Genomic DNA, 6,000 nt, shown 5'->3' on the forward strand with positions numbered 1-6,000 from the left:
GTCTCCAGTCGTGGCAGTGGCGGAGGTCCTTCACCTGACGGAGCACAGAGCTCCGTGCTCCCCAGGCAGACAGGATCCAGCTCGGCTTGAGAGGAAAAGTCCGGACAAACTGAAGAAGTCCTTCCCCTCACAAGTCACAAAGGTGCGAGCCCCCGCCTCACCGTACTGCCGTCGTTTCTCAATCTTTTACCCACAGCCCCCGAAGGCCCTGCTTAGACATTTCTCTCCGAATCCCCCCACACCCCCTGTGAAATTTTAATCCCGCAGCCACGGCACATATCCACTGAAGCGCCTGACCCTATGTGAGGCCTAAACCACTGTCCTAATATTGTTTTCACTCTCCTCGCAAGCACCCATTTTCAGTCCCTTGTGAGAAACACTGCCCTCAGGTATACCGTGATCCCGCTTCTAATGCACAGAAGGAAACCGGGAGGAACGGACACCCGATCAGTTCGTTCTGGGGAGGACGTCGAGAACGGGGAGAAAGAGCGAAGGGGAACTCTGTCAACCCGTGAGAGCTTCCGTGCCGCGTAAACGTCACACAACACGAATTACTCACGCACTGCCTGTACTAGAGGACTAGCCGCAACCCGAACACCCTTCAGCAGGGGAGTGGCTCAAGTGCGGCCACACCACTCAGCAATGGAGGAAAGCAGCTCTGGGACAGGCAGAACCCGGATGAAGCACAGACGCACAACACGCCAAGAGAGAAGCCAGACTCGAGAGCGTCCACACTGCCAGCCCAGGAAGGACAGACATCAGTGGCTGCCGAGGGCTGGCGGGAGGAGCTGGGTAGGCTGGCAGCGCTGGGGACCTGTCTGGGGTGAAGACATTGTTGTGGCTCCTGACTATTATGGAAACGACACCACATCTGTCAAAATTCTCAGAAAGCCAAGTGAAATGGCCGTGAGGTTATGCGAAGACCTTCCCTCCCACTCAGTACATAAATGATTTTAAAAATTTATTTCTACCCTAATGCACCAAAACAAGATAAAAGTTTCCACTGACCAGAAGTAAAGCAGCAATCACAGTGGGCGGGGCTGAGAATACAGGCCGGAAGGACACTCAGCCCAGAAGAAAACACTTGAGGCCCAGACCCCGGCCCCTGAAGGCAGCGGGCACCCAGTCCCTCTCCAGGAGGCTGAGGAGCAGAGCCAGGTTCCCTGAGGAACATGCTGCTCTCCCAGCTGTAAAAAGGCTCGGCTGCCTCTTGCAGCTGCAGCCAAAACCCGAGGAAGGAAACAGGCCAGGCGAGACCCCGGCTCTGGGACTGCAGAGCCTCGGGCACCGGAAGAGCCGGACGAGTGGCGGACCCCAGGGGCCCCGCTGGGCAGCCACAAACCCCCTGACAGAGAAGGAAAGCTTCCCTCCCGTGCAAGAGCAGGGACATAAAAATGGGGGCAGGGGGACGGACGGAGAGAATTCACTTCCCGCACACAGAACAGGCCCCACGGACGACGCCACGGGCGGCCGGACATTCAACCTCAGTTGAATGCAGGGTCAGGTGACAGACTCTCTCCTTGAACGCCCCGAGCCCCCCCACCTCCCACCTGACTCTCTCCCCCTCCTCTCTCCCTGCATCAAGCGTCACCTCCTGCGTGTGTCTGTCCCTCTTGGAAGAGCCAGTTTCCCTCTTCTAAGCATGTGAATTCTATTCCTCGGCATCCCCTGGAATCCTTCGTTACCCCCGTATGCCTAGTTCCTGCCAAATCCTCCTGCTTTAGAGAAAAATTTGTTCATTAATATGTTTACTCAATAAATATTTATTACACACTTACTCCAAACACTATTTGAATCACTGGGGGTACAAGAGTGAACACAGCGTCGTTCCTGCCCCCAGAAGGGGGACAGGCGACACGCAAAGCTGTAGCGGGCAGACAAGCGCAACAGCAAAGCTGTGGCAAGGTAAGGGACAGAGACAGCGAGTGACGTGGGCAAGGTGCGGAGTCCCACAGAAGCCTGTCTGAAGAGGGGCTTCTGAAAAGAAAGAGTCAGACCCCGTAAGGACCCGACGTTCCACACAGGGCCAGGGCATGCCCGGGTCCGGAGCCAGGTGTGGCTGGGCCAGGGGACAAGGAGTAAGGTGCGGGGGACATGAAGTAGCAGTAAGGACCCGGTCACCAGGTACTTCATAAACTGCCCGAAGAACTTCTGGCTTTTTTTCCTGAGGGAGACGGGAAACCACGGAGAGCTTCAAGAAAAGAGATGCACAGTCTGACTCCTGTTTTGTCTTGTCTTGATGTTTATTTATTTTTTTTTTAATTTTTTTTTCAACGTTTATTTATTTTTGGGACAGAGAGAGACAGAGCATGAACGGGGGAGGGGCAGAGAGAGAGGGAGACACAGAATCGGAAACAGGCTCCAGGCTCCGAGCCATCAGCCCAGAGCCCGACGCGGGGCTCGAACTCCCGGACCGCGAGATCGTGACCTGGCTGAAGTCGGACGCTTAACCGACTGCGCCACCCAGGCGCCCCTTGATGTTTATTTTTGAGAGAGAGACACAGAGACGGCACACGTGAGCAGGGGAGGGGCAGAGAGAGGACGATGGTGGATCCCAAGCAGGCTCCACGCTGCCAACAGAGAGCCCGATGTGGGCGGGGCTCGAACTCACCAACCAAGAGATCATGACCCGAGCCGGAGTCTAACGCTTCACCGACCGGGCCACGCAGACGCCCCTGATTTGTTTTTAAAACGTCACTCGGGGAGCCTGGGTGGCCCGGTCGGTGAAGCGCCCGTCTCTGGCTCAGGTCATGATCTCTCGGTTCATGGGTCTGAGCCCTGTGTCCGGCTCTTCACTGAAAGCGTGGAGCCTGCTTGGGATTCTCTCTCTCCCTCTCTCACAGCACGTGCGCGTTCTCTCTCTCTCTAAAATAAATAAACAGGGGCACCTGGGTGGCTTAGTCGGCTAAATGCCCGACTTCGGCTCAGGTCACGATCTTCTGGTTCACGAGCGAGAGCCCCGCGTCGGGCTCTGTGCTGACAGCTCGGAGCCTGGAGCCTGTTTCAGAATCTGTGTCTCCCTGTCTAACTGCCCCTCCCCCTCTGTCTGTCCCTTTCTCAAAAATAAACATTAAAAAAAAATTAAAACTAAGTTAAATAAACATAAAAAAAAAACAAAACAAAATAAAAACGTCACCCAGCTGCTTTGCTGAAACTGCAGTGCAGAACAGCTCAGGTGAGCAGGTAAAGCAGGGAGGAGAATAACCCAGGTAAGAGAGGGGGGACTGTGGCCAAGAAGGCAGTGAGGGGCAGCCAGGTTTGAATTCTACTTTGAAAGTGCTGACAGATCACATTTAGGATGTGCAAGAGAAACAAATCACGCCAGAGGCCTGCGCTGAGGAACCACAAATGTGGAGCTGCCTCCAAATGAAACGCCACAGCGTGTCAGCGGCAGGTTCCACCCAAGTGCAAGGGTGGCGTGGAACTCGGCTCCGGAAGATCCAGGCAGGGCCTCCACGTTCAGGAGATGCTGGCGTGGGGACCTACAGCCGTGACACAGGGACCGCCTGGCCGTACAGACCAGCGAGGAGGCCTGGGGACTGCCCTGAGGCGTTACAACATTTAAAATGAGGCAGATGGGAAGGAGACAGCAGAGCGACTGGAGGCGGCGCCCCGCCAGGTAGGAGAACCAGCAGGGTGGCGTCTCAGCGCCACCAGGAGACAGAGTTTGGAGGAAGCCAAGGGCAGCCGGGTCAAAGGCTGTCCACAGGGGCCTTGGCAACGTAACAGCTCGGGTGACCCCAACAGGAGCGCTTTCAGAGGAGAGGTGGGACCAAAAGCTTCAGTGAACTTGGTTCAAGACAAATGAGGAGAGAAAATGGTGAGAGGAAGGGCAGGATTTTTTCTAAATCTGGCGTAGGAGGAAACTAAGACCTAGAAACGGTGGCTGGAAGATTTGTATATCGTGACAAAATACGCCGGAGCGAAGATAAAGTCAAGACAAGACAACATTAGAGCCGTGGCCTAGAGCACACAAGCCAGGGTGCATCGGACACGAGAGAGCAAATAACGGCCCGTGAACACTACAGCGCCACCAGCAGCGAGCACGGGAGGGAACACTGTGTCATCACCCTGTGTTTATAAAAGCACATAAAATTGCATTACACGATCTTACAAAAAAAAATTACACGGACAGAACAAAGTGCCATTAAAAAAACATCAATTGTGCTTATCTTTAGGTGGCAGAATAATTCAGTTTCAAAATATATTTTTACGTTTGCTGCAACCGTTCAGAGAGCATATTTGTTTTATTGGCTCCACTCAAAAAAGTTACCAAAACCATTCTATTGCCACGTATCACTTCAAAAACCAATCAGAAAATACAGAAAGACTCAAACACCTACAACAGCAGGGATGGGCACCCACTAGCATTGGCTGTACCCTTCTTCTCTACTGATCAGGTGACATCTGAGTCGAGACGGAGGGCTCCAGATCTCTGTGGAAAAGTGCTCAGGCACAGGGGACAACCAGCGCAAAGGCCTGGCGGTAAGAAGGCTGAGCCATCTGAGGAGCCCAAGTGGGCTGGCTACACAGTGGAGCCTCGAACATTCCGACTACGCTAGTGCGCAGCGCGCAGCCGCGTCGAAATGAGCTGGGTTTGCATCGGCCCGGGTGTCCCCCACAGAAGGACTCGAACAAGTCACTTTCCCTCTGCACCTGTTCCCACATCCGTGAAGGAGGGACGCCTCGCGCAGGAGGACCTGTGCACCGGGGAATGCCTATCCTTGCTGAGTACGTCGGACGTGGAGACTCCACAACCAAACAAAAATCGAGCCAAGCCGACAGCTAACTGAGACCACGCGAGACCCCGCGGCCTGCCTGCAGTGAGGGTTGGAGAGCCGCCCCGCCTGGCACCCGGGTCTCTGAGCCGCGCCAGTGCCTCCTCCACCCTCACGGCGTCCCCCACCCACCCGGGCGCCCCGTCAGCGCGGGCGCCGTCTCTGCGCCAGCGCCCCCTAATTCGCCCTGGCGCCCCATCACGGCGGGCCACATCTCTGCGCCGGCGCCCCCCAACTCGCCCGGGCGCCCAGTCACCTCAGGCCGCATCTTTGCACCAGCGCCCCATCACGGCGGGCCACCTCCCTGCGCCAGCGCCGCCACCCGCCTCTGCGCCCCCTCCCCACCCCCTCCCCGGCGCCCCGTCACCGCGGGCCCCATCTCTGCGCCGCGCCAGCGCCCCCCACCCACCCCGGCGCCCCGTCACCGCGGGCCGCGTCTCCGCGCCGCACCAACGCTCCCTCACGCAGCCCCGGCCACCCTCACACACCCCCGCCAGGCCCGACTCCCGGCGCCCCTCCCCCGGCGATCCCGTCTCCGCGTATCGCGTCTCTGCGCCAAACCAGTGCCACCTCCACCCCCGGCGCCCCCGCGCCAGCGCCCCCCAACTCCCGGCAGCTCCCCCCAACCCCGGCGCGCCCCTGACTACACGCCCCTGGCGGGGGAGGGCTCTAAGAAGGCCGGGCGCGAACCCGCAAGACTCCCGACCCCGACCCCCACCGTCCCCGGTCACGCCGCGGCCTCACCTACCCGAGGCTGGACCGCACTCCGGCCGCGTCCGGCTGAGGCCTGGGGGCGGCGGTCGAGGCGGCACCGCTCCGCTAGGCGCATCCGGGACCGCGGGAGGAGGAAGCGGCGGCGCGCCCGCTACGGCGAGCCGGAAGTGACGTCGCACGGAGGGAGGCGACGAGACGGCCAGAGGGCTAGAGCGGTCGGGAGAGGGGCGGGCCGACGGGCCGTTGGCGGACCGGCGTGGCGGAGGGCACAGCCGTCGCTTCGGCCCCCGAGGGTGGGCGGGGCTAGAGCGGCGTCCCCAGACCCCGCGTCGTGAGAACCAAGACGCTGGCGCTTCCACAGGCTGTTGAGAAGGGACGCCACATCGCAGGGGTCAGAATGTTTGCAAAGCATACACCTGATAAGCGAGTTGGATCCAAAACAGACAGGGAGCTCACAACTCAAGCAATCAACAAACGATTTTTAAAGAGCTTGTTTGTGGGGCACCTG

At 58.4% G+C, this 6,000-nt stretch overlaps 1 protein-coding gene across 1 annotated transcript in view; it reads right to left on the reverse strand.

Moving 5' to 3' along the window:
* The window catches only part of EP400 (E1A binding protein p400), a 97,535-nt gene extending 91,912 nt beyond the window's left edge, over window positions 1-5,623 (reverse strand). Inside the window, 1 exon segment of the mRNA XM_047101062.1 lies at window positions 5,527-5,623. The gene's annotated coding sequence lies outside the window, so the exon portion shown is untranslated.
* Window positions 5,624-6,000: the final 377 nt, after the last annotated feature.

Source organism: Lynx rufus, unplaced genomic scaffold (assembly GCF_022079265.1).
Source record: "Lynx rufus isolate CCGP_SWC_20201006 ecotype Redwood Valley unplaced genomic scaffold, mLynRuf1.p SCAF_55, whole genome shotgun sequence".
NCBI classification, from domain to species: Eukaryota; Metazoa; Chordata; class Mammalia; order Carnivora; family Felidae; genus Lynx; species Lynx rufus.